This window comes from Hylobates moloch, unplaced genomic scaffold, assembly GCF_009828535.3.
Source record: "Hylobates moloch isolate HMO894 unplaced genomic scaffold, HMol_V3 SCAFFOLD_1, whole genome shotgun sequence".
NCBI classification, from domain to species: Eukaryota; Metazoa; Chordata; class Mammalia; order Primates; family Hylobatidae; genus Hylobates; species Hylobates moloch.
The window spans coordinates 77115548-77128850 of NW_026652276.1; the positions used below are offsets into that span (position 1 = coordinate 77115548).

At 36.1% G+C, this 13303-nt stretch overlaps 1 protein-coding gene across 2 annotated transcripts in view; it reads right to left on the reverse strand.

Annotated features, from left to right (window-relative positions):
* The window catches only part of CSRNP3 (cysteine and serine rich nuclear protein 3), a 216091-nt gene that overhangs the window by 189801 nt on the left and 12987 nt on the right, over positions 1-13303 (reverse strand). For both annotated transcript variants that reach the window (XM_032755537.2, XM_058441538.1), the window contains exon 2: positions 6797-6966. The gene's annotated coding sequence lies outside the window, so the exon portion shown is untranslated. The remainder of the gene's footprint in view (positions 1-6796; positions 6967-13303) is intronic.

A 13303-nucleotide genomic window follows, 5' to 3' on the forward strand; every position in this document is an offset into this window, starting at 1 on the left:
TTAGTAAAAAGTCATGAACATGCCAATAAAAAATAAACATATTTAGCAACTAAAGTAAGGAGAATTAAATGAGATAATTTGTTTAAAGCATTGAGCACAATGCCTGCCAAATCATAAACTGCTCAATAACACTTGCTATTCTGATTACTCTCATTCAGCAATGTGGGGAAAATATAGGACAAAGGTCCTGCCATCAAGGAGCTTAAAATAATTGTAATTATAAATTTCAACCATTTCCATACTCTCACTACAAAGCTACTACAGAAGAGCTACTCTGTTGAAAATGATAATGTTAATGTAGGCTGTGTTTATCCTTTTTGGACTCCATTCTTTAATTTTTCAATGAAACATTTGTTTATCAGACATTGAAGGGCATTTTAAAAACATATAACTTTTCTTATTAATGTTCATGAATTACTTAGTTAACTCCCTAGGTTTCCTTTTGCAGCCTCTCTAGCTTTATGCCTATTTATAAAAATCTCAGCCAAAAGTATGACATCTGTCTTATGTAACCATGATCTTAGCATAGCATTTCACTATAACTGATTAATGACCACTATAATGGGAAGCCTAATCATCAATTCTTTTGGCAAGTAAAGAGTTCTTGAAATATATATCTATAAATGTATATATATCCGGAATATGTACTAATCTCTCCAAGCCAAAATGATGGTTGTCATAGAAACAGCAAACAGCAGAAAGTCGGATCTGACAGAGCAAGAAGATAATGGACAGCATCTTTGGAGGAAATCATAAAATAGGACAGGCTATGTTGGAAAAATTATATATAATATTAATTTCCATGATTTCTTCCAAAGCAAGGTTCTCAAAGATGGAATTAAATACCCTAGCCTCTGATAAATTTAAAGTATATACATTTTCAAAAATGTGGGAGTTGTAGGCATTAGAACAAATTTCAAGATCAAATATAAATAACGGCCAGGCACGGTGGCTCACATCTGTAATCCTAGCACTTTGAGAGGCCTAGGTGGGAGGATTACCTGAGGTCAGGAGTTCAAGACCAGCCTGGCTAACATGGTGAAACTCCGTCTATACTAAAAATACAAAAATTAGCCGGGCATAGTGGCACATGCCTGTAATCCCAGCTACTCAGAAGGCTGAGGCAGGAGAATCACTTGAGCCCCGAAGGTGGAGGTTGCAGTGAGCCAAGAATGCAAGATTGTGCCGCTGCACTCCAGCCTGAAAGACAGAGTGAGACTCTGTCTCAAAAAATATATATATATACGTGTGTGTGTGTATATATGTATATGTGTATACATATACACATATATACACGTATACATATATACATATACACATATATACACATATACATATATACATATACACATATACATATATGTGTGTATACATATACATATATACATATGTATGTATTCTTTATTTATACTATTTGTAAGTAAAATATGTGCATTTTCCATCTCACATGATATTTCCACCAACATTATAATCCAATGGCATAAAAATATGTAACAGTTTATGTATTTTGCATATCTACGTGACACAATTAATGGGACCCACCACAGACTGGGTCTCACCATGGAAGTATCTAGTGCTTTTAGCACTCTATCTAGCAATCTTTACCAGCTTTCATGTTGCTTTTGAAAATTATTTTAATTGAGTTTGAGTTTTTGGTGTTTTCTTCTCTGTTTTTTTTTTTTTTTTTGGTGATGCTAAGACTGGTGCAGTTGTACATTAAGGATTGTAAAGAGATTTAAGAGTTCACTATATAAATCAAGTTTCATAAAATTTTATTCAAATGTCTAGAACTGTAAATTATATAACTCAGTCTTTACTACTACTCCCTTATTATAATATTTGTGAGATAAAGGCAAATGCAACAAACTGAGAGTCCATTGTAATTTTAACTCACTGCAAATAGTTTTCTACCTGAAAATTAAATGTCATTAAAAAGATGTTTTTCCAAGTTTTTAGGTGCTGGTTTTTGGTTGAAAAGCAAGTTATCTTTTTGGTTTTGTTATATTTATTCTGATTGCTCTTTCTTCCTTCCATTTAAAAACTATGCTTTTAACCTTAGTCCAGTTCTCAATGGAATTCAGTATTTTTGAGACTTACTTAACTATTCTAGTTCCTGCAAGATCACTGTAGCCGAACATGTAAAACATATGGTACAATAATTCTGTGGCCCTAAAACATTCCCAGCGTATTTACAAATTCCTCAAACAAAAAAGAAGGATTTCTTTTTATATACAAACATGCACTTCCTAGAGTGAAAGGATTAAATATTATTGCAGCCTATTTAGAAATCACACCAACTGTCTCTCTCCCTCTTTTTTTTTTTTTAAGCAGGACCATGTTTAATTCCTTCCTGCATTCACTTGCACACAAATACTCTTCCTCCAAGCTGTCAGAAAGCATCAGACTGCCTGATCTGCAAAGTGAATTTCAAAATCTTTCGAGAAACACAAGGACATTTGCTTCAGGCGCTGATTTCATCATCACCATCATAAACAGCAAGTATAAAGCAAGTCAATCTCTGGTATTCAAACCAAAGCTAGAAAATGATGGTACTTTGAAGATGGTTAGTAGAATTTTAATCACCTAGATTTGTTTGGATGCATTTTTCAAGCCATGATATTTTACGGTTGGGCAATCACTTATTTATTGCCTGTGACCACTCCCAGATGGACCCAAAGTAAGGATGTGATTCTCTAACAAGAGGTTTATAAAATACAAACACTCTAAGATTTATTTGTAAATAAATTACACTGTCAGATGAAAATGTTTTGATCACTAATGTGAAGATGGTATCTTTAATATTTAATAGCAACTTTAATTCTTGTGCTCTTTATGAAATGTAGCTACACTATCAATTCCACCTATGAACATCCTGAGTAAATAATAGATGTGGGAAATTTGGAGGTTTTCTATGATGTATTTTGGATCTCATGCTAATGAAGCCATATCCTTCAAATGATGTGAGCGATAGTACCATTAACATCACCAGGACTAAATTTATATTTAGTTTTGCATGACAGCTACTTGAGCGTTAAAACCACAGTGATTGTTGTTTTTCTAGATTCATTGTTGTAGATAAATAAAATTTTATTTGAAATTTGGTCCAATTGTGCTTTTGAGTTTAAAGCCAAATTTAAATGAAGTTTGTTGGGAATTAAAACAAACAAGCAAATATAAAATCCAACTCTGTCCCTAGCCAGTAAAGTTGAATATAATTACTCCATTCAGTCAGAAGCTGTGACTGAGTCCAATTGAAATGCAGGGTAAGTGGGTTTCTGAATTCTTGAATTATTGAACAAGTAATGCAAGGTCCTGGAGTTCAAGAGATAGAAAGATACTATCTTTTTTTCAGGGAGTCCAGGATATCCATTCATCCATCTGGCAAAAGTGGAATATACAAAGGTTTTACCTTTAAAGTAAATGAACTAACCTTTGATTTGTTAGCTGCTGTTAAAGATTCACACTGCATACTTCATCTCACCTACTTTTCATTGTAACATTTTCACGTTATCACAAGCAGCATTATGTCACCAAGACAAACCAATTTCTTTCATGTAAATGTAAAACAACATGTTTGCTGTAAGATATTTCCATCAATGTCAGTGACATACAAGGAAAGTCTCAACAATCTGCCCTGTCACTTAACTTACAGAAAGGGAAAGTAAAATGTTCTTTCACACTCAAATTGAATTATCTGCCCACTATTTCATTTAGCTCATTGAATTTGTTCCTAAACTCATCACTAGCACTGCCCTAAAGCCACAAAAAGGCAATAAGAAATGAGAAGCCAATTACATTTACCAAAAGATAGATTCATTCTATTTATAAGAGATGCTGGCATATAAGATACAGCCATGTCTTTCACTTGATTTGTGTCCCTCTACTTAGTAGCCAGGCTTGTAACTGAACCATCAGAGATCCGTGTGGTCTAGTAGAGAGATACACTCTAGGGATCTACATTAAAGTCCTCTTCCACCAGCTCACATTTTGATTCTTGTCAAATTACTCCCCCTAGACCTTAGTCTCCACATCTGCAAAATAAGGGAGTCAGCCTAGACACTCTCAAAGGTCCTACTAGTTCTCATAGTCTTTGAATTAAAAATGAGGTGTTTGACCCTTTACTGTCAGTTTTTGTCTCAGTTATATACAGAGCATTCGATCCTCTTAAAAACACTAACGTGGGTTTTCCTCTTCAATTCTCCCAACTTTATAAAATAATAAAGTTTTGTGTTTGCGATCAGGCTAAGAGTAACCCATAGTGATAGATAGTCCTCCGTAGGTCATATTGCTATTTATTCTTTACCCTTCCTCCCCACTGTTTATCTCAAGTCATGGTTCTGATTACACACTCAATTACAAGTTGTTCAATGACACATATCACCATTCCCTTCCAGAGGAGTATCAACAAATGTTTCCCTCAAAACCCTTGAAAATTCACAAAGAAAAGTACATCAACAGCACTACAGGGGGGAAAAAACTCATCGAACTTTGCCGCTGCCTTCTTTAATAGCCTAAGTATTCTCCTCTGACCACGGTGGATATGTATGTGTTTTCTCCTTTCTAGACTAGAGTAATGGTGGTGGAGTGGAGCAGTTAAAGCCACACGTCAAAATAGTTATTAAAAAATAAAACCACTCTCAACCATACAGTTCCAGGGAACTGTTCAGGTGCTCAGAACAACTGCCTGACTTATAATTTTTCAAACCTCCCTAAACCACCAGAACATCACTTTCATCTGGAAAGCATCTTGAGCCATAATTGTAAGGCCTGATGGTGTTTAAATGAACATTGTAGGTACTTCGTGAACTTACAAGCTATAGAAATCAATAAGTGTCTTGCATAGAGAAGTCCTGCAATTGATTTTTCCAGGAGAGAGCCAATTTGTAACTTTAGGAAAGTCATAGACACCTAGGAGGTTGTAAGCATGCTGACGATTAAAAAAAAAAAAATCACAGGGGTGTGGAAAACACTGCACTGCACTGCTAGATGAGGAAGCATCTCAAAGATACAGGGTTTTAAACTGACGATGATTTTTAGGAGTGGCTAAAGGAAAAAAAAGATTGAGAAATAGCAGGTAGCTCCTGCAGTGCTCTAGGATTTGAAAAAGAAGAGCGCTCCCAAGTACACAGAAAAGGTATGAATAGAGTGCTCCCAAGGGTCTTGAATGTAAATATGTACTATTGCTTGTCTAAGGGTGAGAATATCGAGTGGACTCATTCTCTCCAGCTTTTAAGATTTGTCAGAAAATAATTCATTCACTCAATAAAAAACTGCAAGCATCATCCAGTGCTCAGTACTCTTCTAGGCATTTTAGGTAACGGCCCAGTAGGAAAGGCAATATCAGTGCCATCCACAAGGTTACAGTCACTTGGAGGGAGGTGTGAAAAGGCTTTAAATAAATCCCAAACAAAACCTATCTTCTGAAATTCTACTCTCTGGCCATAACTTTTCCACGTAACTGGAGAATCATATCCTCAGAACAGCTCTTCTATTTTCCCTTCTCCCAAGTGTTTTTATATTCTCCTCACTTTTTTTATGCTTTCTAAAAGTTCCAAATAAAATAGGTTCTACTGCAGTCAAGAGATAAACATTTTTATTCAAAATTATTCTAACAATGATGGAGAATTATGAATACCAAATAAAATTTTGAATCCTGGGGGAGAGGGAGGAGGATTAAAATTAGGATCTCAGGTCACAGAACTACATTGGATGAACTTTAGTGTAATTTTTTTTAAATTATACTTTAAGTTCTGGGGTACATGTGTACAATGTGCAGGTTTGTTACATAGGTATACATGTGTCACGTTGGTTGCTACACCCATTAAGGCTGTTTTGGTGAGTTTAAACTCCCCAAATACAAATACCCCAGAAAAATAATGCTAGAAAAAAACTATTGTGAAAACAGCCTCTCCTGAATCATACTCTTTTATGTTGAATAATTTTTACCTTTACTTGTGGAATACAAAGTTAAAAGGAAGTTACACTATCATCTCATGGGGGTGGGTGAAGGTAAGGGGCTTTCACTTCATTTAGTTTTGCTTTGCATGTTAACTCTTCTAAAATATAATTTGAGATTCCTTTTCCGTTAAAAATTGAGGTTGAATGAGCACAGAGCTGTTGGAAAAGGATCACCTATTTCACAACCTTCATATGTGCATCTGTTACAAGGACTGCCATTTGAAAATGGGTAGACTTTTAAGTTAGAACATATCATACTAAGCTAGATGGTATTATTCACATGAACTGCTTGGGAAAAGTCTACACATGAAGAAAGCTGCCCTTACTCAAGAGCATGAACTTGGCCTTCAGTCTGAGTTTTACCTGTGTCCAAACAACTATAGGATCTCAAGGCTTTCAAGGCCTTGATTTCACATAAGCAATCTTTTAAAAAATAAACATCATTTTCTCATCTAGGAAGTAAATGTGTTACACTCAGCACTGTAAATATTCTGTAACTCATTGACCAATCTATAGATGTTCAAAATGGCTTAACTGATTAGATGTCAAAAGATAGATTTATTTCAGCAAGCTGAAGACACTTATTAAATTATTTCCAGTTGCTGTCTGCTTACCTCCAATTAGACTCATTTCTGCCTCCTATATACTCACTCCATAGAAATGAGAAGAAGTATACTGCTGAAGTTTAATTAACCAAAATTATGTCATGTTTTACAAATATTTTGGTATGAGGAAGAATTTAAGAGCAGATACAAGCCAGTGAATTAAGCTAAAGCCCCCAAGAATGGCCCATGCACACAATTTAGAGCACAACTGAAACAGAGCTTTAGATACTCACTGGTAAAATCATTAAAACTGAACGATTGACACTATCAACACTCTCAGTACTGTCACAGCTGAAAACTTCATCATCTGATTCCTGCACTGAAGAGCAGGGTGAGGAGCCGTTGACTTCTTCAAACTTCCCCTTTAAAATTCCACTCATAGCTGCAGCGCTGTCACATGTACCTGTAACAGGAACAGGAGCAATGGAGCATTGAAATATTTGGCTGCTGATTGCGTAGTCAAAGTCTCAAAGTCATTTGGGGGGGGCTGTAAATTTTTGAACCACATTATCGTATCCATGCAGAAATTATTCTTCCCATAATGTTGGAAAGCACTGAAAACTATTCTACCCTAAGTCATTATTTTCATTCTCATTCTGACAACAGTGTCTTATAAGAAAAAGTAAAAATTAAAAATATGAATATATTTGCTGCATGAGGAGATATGGCTTACTGTTTTGAAATGTCAAAATGGGAGTCAAATACACTTATTTGATTTGTTCTAGTAAATCGTGTGTTGTCATTGACAGAGCCAGAGTTCAGAACAAAATAGATCACTCGCTTGCATGCTGTCATATCCAGAGCATACTGATTAGAGTATGTCTAGCTTGCTTGGGATTTCTTTTTTCTCAGGTATAAAGGCATCTATTTTCCTGGGGCTCTTTGTCCATCAAAAATCAAATTGGTTGCTAGGAATGGCGATACCTGCAGAATTTAGATGCCTTATCATGTTTCCAGTCAATTTAGCAGAGCTACAGGGAATACTTGAGTCCTATGTCAAGGAGGTTGGCTGAATAGATTTTATACATGGTAAACCAGAGTGCTGAAATATTTTATTGAATAAAATATTAATTTAAACCTCTTCACTCTCTGTATTAACATGGTCAGTGAAAGCCAGTCATATGTAGCCTGATACATTTCTTAAAATTTGTTTATGTCAATTTAGATGAATCACTAAACTTGAGAGTAGTAATTTCTTCATAGCTATGTAGAAAAACAGTGAAGGTGATTGTGGGTTGCAAACAAAAATTCCTACACTGGCAGGTAACCTCGATAAGTAAGTTGGGTCATATGTAATAGAACCATAGTCATCTTAGTCTTCTCTTTTGCCTACAGTTATTTGCAACAAGGATATCAAGAAATATTTCACCTGAAGGAAAATGATAGCATAAGTACAATAGTAAATGACCTCTTATTCAAGGAGACAGTAGGTAGTAAGAAGTGGTGACCTGTGGAGAGCCAGAGAAAGCATGCTCAGGCCAAAGGGTGAAGCTGTTACTTGGGTCCAGGTCATTTTGCTCTATGCTTTCCTTATTTAATCTCCTCTAACTCTGGCCAATGCTCTGTTCATATGCAGATTCTGCATTTTTCTTTCTCTTATTAATTTTGTTTACAAAGCCAAAGGAGCAATTTTTAGACTGCACTGCAATTTAAATCCCAACTTGAACTGGCTCTACAAGATAGCCCAAGATTGGTTTGGATAGTAACTTGGAAGGGTTAACAGACTAGGGAATCAAAACAGTCTCTTCCCCATCAACTCAACACACTATCTGAAACCCTCTTGCCTAGAGATGCATCAGTTTGGGGAACAAATTTATTTTACAAAAGACACCTGCACAATATATGATATCAAGGAGAGGTGACATCTTAAGCCATCAAATGCCAGCATGGTGGTCCTATCTATAACTTTCTGGTAGTAAGAATCAAGTCTAACTGAAGTGACTTTTTTTTTTTTTTTAATAAAGTAGCAAACTAGGGACTGACCACCCTCCTTGTGCCACTCATGGACATCATGCTCACCCTTGATTTTAATGCTAAAATTCCTTGGGGCATATTTATTCCAGGTCTTTCTGTTGACTGGCTTTCTCTGTTTCTTTATTTTCTGCTTTCTCGTATTTCCAGCTTATAGATGGCTTTGGCTTCTAACAGACTTACCTCTACCTTATCGTATCATCATATTCTGTCGGCCTCTACGCTGAACACCAGTGACTCCTTTTTTTTTTTTTTTAGGGAATTTGAGTATCATCCTTTGGTCACTTATGCTGTTCTATAGAAAAGAGATCTATTTGTCTGTCATTTGTTTCAGGGCCATTCATTACTCAGTAAACATCTACTGAGTTTTATTATGTTCCAATGACTATTTTAGATGCTGGGGAGTGGCAAAGAAGCAACATTGCAACAAATTTTGTTTTGTTCTTTTTTTCTTTTCTTTTTCTTTTTTTTTTTTTTACTCTAATAGTGCTTACTGGGTGTTATTAGGGAAAGGAGTGGACAAATAATAATATGAAAAAATAAATTAAATATATAAACATCGTATGGAGATAAATACTATTGAGAAAATAAGCCATTAAGTGATATGGTGACTATAGGGTTGACTGAGCAATAACATTTCATTTTCAGTTGATCAGTGAACTAATGTCACTCCACCAAGAGGTAATAACACGGAGGAGGTGAGGGAACTAACAAATTGGGCTTCTTAGGGAAAAGCAGTCTAGGACAAAGGAATGGTGTGTGCCAAAGCCCAAGAGAGACACAGTGGGTGATAAGGTCAGACAGGTCTTCAGGGCTAGACTATGTAGAGCCTTCAAGGACTTTGGCTATTTCTCTGAGATGAAAGCCACTACAGGTATTTAAAACTATAGAATTTAAGTAGTATAGTGCCAAGATCTGGCTTACATTTTAAAGGGACAACTCATTAGCTTGTTATTTCATCAGAAAACAGAGGGTCTACAAGGTAGAAGGTAGAAATGATGGGAAAAAGGAAATTCCTAGTAGGGAGGATTTAGTGGCTCCAATGAGCAGTTACAATCAGAAAATCTGACAAGTCACAGGGCCAAAGAGGACAATAGTTCCTTTGGGGTGGGAGTTGGGGAATAAGAATTCAGGAAGAAGACAAAGTGGAGGGAAAGTTAAAGTATTTCCTAAAAGAATTTGGTTACTTAATTTCACGTAGGACCATCTCTGGTTTCTAGCATTGTTAGTTATTTGATGATGGTGGAGGCACCTTACCTACTAGATTTAAAATAAGAATCATCCAGATAGTTTGTACCACTTGTGGTGCTACTGTGGCAAAATAACAACAAAAATGTAAGCTTTCTTTTATCACTCTAAAGAAATATTTCTTTTAATTCAATAGAGAAAAGGCAATATGTGATCATTCTCAAGGATTTATTTATTGATGGGAAGATGGAGGCATGGAGTTAATAACTATTTTATCTACCATTCTCCCTAAAGTTATTTATTCAAAATTTTTGAAAGTCGAATCACCACTACCTGCTACAATAGGGACTATAGGACTCTGGCTCTGGGTTGACCCTGTTTGAAAGCCAAGTAGCCTGCACCTTAAAAACTCACTTTTAGACCTAACGTAACCTTTATTTAGTTAGAGAGATGCTCGTCTTGAAGTGATGTCTGACAGTTTTAGAAATATTGCAGGAAAGTTCTGAAAGACTGAAAGCTATTGTTGATTTTTTAAAATGTGGTTGTACCTTATGTTTATCAGTTATAGGAAACTATTTGGAAATTGTTGCACTATATAGATGTTTAATTGATTTCTTTATCTAATATAAAATCAATGTAAATAATTTCTGTCAAGGTGATATATTTGCTCACATTTATACTTCTATGCCCTGGAAGCTCTGAAGATACTTGCACAAAGTCATTAGAGAAAGATTGAATTGTATGATTATGTATCTAAGCAAACACAAAAATAAGGTGGAAAAAATATTTTCCACCTTAGTTTCCGATAGACACAATATCTATCAGCACCTTGATCCTGGACTTCCATCCTCCAGAACTGTGAGAAATAAATTTCTGTTGTTTATAATTCTCCCAGTCTATGATATTTTGTTGTGGCAACCAGAACTGATTAAGACACAGAATAATCAGTTTGAATTAAAATATTCAAAATGACAGTTTAGTAATTTTAAACAAAGCTTAGGAGACTCAGAAAGAGAAAGAAAGAGCGAGAGCAAGCGAGAGAGAGAGAGAGAGAGATTGAGTGAGAGAGAAAGGAATTGTTTTATTCTAGTTTGTTTTCACCAATCTAATTCTGTAGTACACTCTGGTTGTACTACCAAAATTGCAATGTTGTAATGATTCCATGGCAGTAGAAGCAAGATCATACAGAGAAAGCTAAATTGTGAGCGAGAATAGGATGCTACTCCCTTTCAGATGTCTGCAGTAATAGACGAGAAGGGAGGAAAACTACGGGAAAAGACAGTTATTATGAACATTCTTTATTGAGTTTGTCCCATCCACATAGTCAAACAAAAGTGATCATAAACAATATCTTAAAAACACCCTATAATACAGAATGCTCTTTCTGACAGTACATGGCTGGAAGAAACTGTTAGCAAACAGAGGGAAATACAGATGACTTGATTTATATTTTCTAGCACAGAAAAATTATATTTGTTGTGTATGTTAGAAGACAGAAGTTCCTCAATTCTACTCCAAGGTCCCCTCACAAGTCCTTTGTTGGTCCAAAAAGATGATACCTTATTAGGTTTTTAAAATAGATCTCCTGTAATCCCAGGACTTTGGGAGGCCAAGGCAGGTGGATCACTGGAGGCCAGGAGTTTGAGACCAGCCTGGCCAACACGGTGAAACCCCATCTCTACTAAAAATACAAAACTTAGCCGAATGTGGTGGCGCATGCCTGTAATACCAGCTACTTGGGAGGCTGAGGCATTAGAAAAATTGCTTGAACCTGAGAGGTGGAGGCTGCAGTGAGCCAAGATAGCCTGGGTGACAGTGGGACTCTGTCTCAAAAATAATAAAATAAAATAAAATTGCTCTAATGGGAATTGTTGCATTATTACTGATTCCATATACAATAATTCATTTTGAGACATATATAAAATACAATTTTCTTACTAGCATTCCTAAGATAAGAATTGTTACAATTGCTGTATTTATTCCGTAGAATGCTATGGTCTGAATATTTATTCAATAGAATGCTAGGGTCTCCCTAAAATTCATATGTTGAAATTCTAGCCCCCAAAGTGGTGTTATTAGGGGCTGGAGCTTTGGGGACATAAGTAAGTCATGAAGGCGGATTAGTGCCCTTATAAGGGACCCCAGAAGAGATCCCTTGCCTTCCTGCCACATGAGGTTACAGCAGAAACATGACTGTCTAGAAAACAGTCCCTCACCAGACATGGTATCTATCAGCACCTTGATCTTGGACTTCCATCCTCCAGAACTGTGGGAAATAAATTTCTGTGGTTTATAATTCTCCCAGTCTATGATATTTTGTCGTGGTAACCAGAACAGATTAAGACATAGAATAATCACTGTTTGAAATAAAATATTCAAAATGACAGTTTAGTAATTTTATACAAACCTAGAGACTTAAAAGAATATAAGGAGATTATTAGCATTTAAAAGTAACAGTAGAAAAGTGTAAGTTATTGATTTTTATGCTGTTGTTACAAGAAACAACTGTATTAGCTACTGACTCAGGACAGATCACTTACAGAATACAAAGGTAAAAATCTAAAATCTCCATTTTGAAGGAAGAACTGCAATGAATGTTGACTACATTGACTTTTCTACAAATATAAGTTATTTTTCTAAAAATCAGATAGTTTAGAGCTCAGATGGATCCCCTGCAAGGGCCTTAAATGTGTGTTGTTACCAGGCAAGTTTTGCAGACTACTACATCCAATGGTTAAGATTTTATGATTATGGACAAGGGCACCTGAATGCCCTGCCCAGAGCCTAGGTATACTGAATAGCAAACCTCCACAACTGTATTATATATTTATATATACATAATTTATTTATATCTATATTTTTATATACATATATATATATATACACACACACATATATGTATGTTCTCTCTCCCTCTCCTGCCACTGCAAGGACACTTAATAAATAGCTTGGATATAATCATGGGCTTAGGTTGATTACAGGAGGTTAACTGGCAAAACCTAGAACAAGAATGGGGACAGATTCTCGAAGGTAAAGATGGATACAGAATAAAAGTGAATGTAGATTGAACAGTCCTGGGAATATAAGGTGAAAGTATATTTGGAGACACGAGAGAAAAATTCTGAGAAGGCTGGAGGGAAACTCCTAAATGAGAACATTGATTTTTATCAGTTTACTCATAGAAAAGCAAGAGGTGGAAGAAACCGGCCTGGGTTGTAGCGTCTATGGGTAGACGATAGTTTCAAAAACTAGGAATTTTGGTATATCTCCCTTTGGGTTGAAAGGTAAATGGGAAGAATTGCTTCAATCCGAATTTGTAGTGATATCTGTATCCCTCAGGTAAAAGCACATCTGTTGACTGGGCATGGTGGCTCACACCTGTAATCCTAGCATTTTGGGAGGCCAAGGCGGGCAGATCACCTGAGGTCACTAGTTTGAGACCAGCCTGGACAACATGGTGAAACCTGGTCTCTACAAAAAATACAAAAACTGGCCCAGTGTAGTGGGGCATGCCTGTAGTCCCAGGTACTTGGGAGGCTGAGGCACAAGAATCGCTTGGACACAGGAGGTGGAGGTTGCAG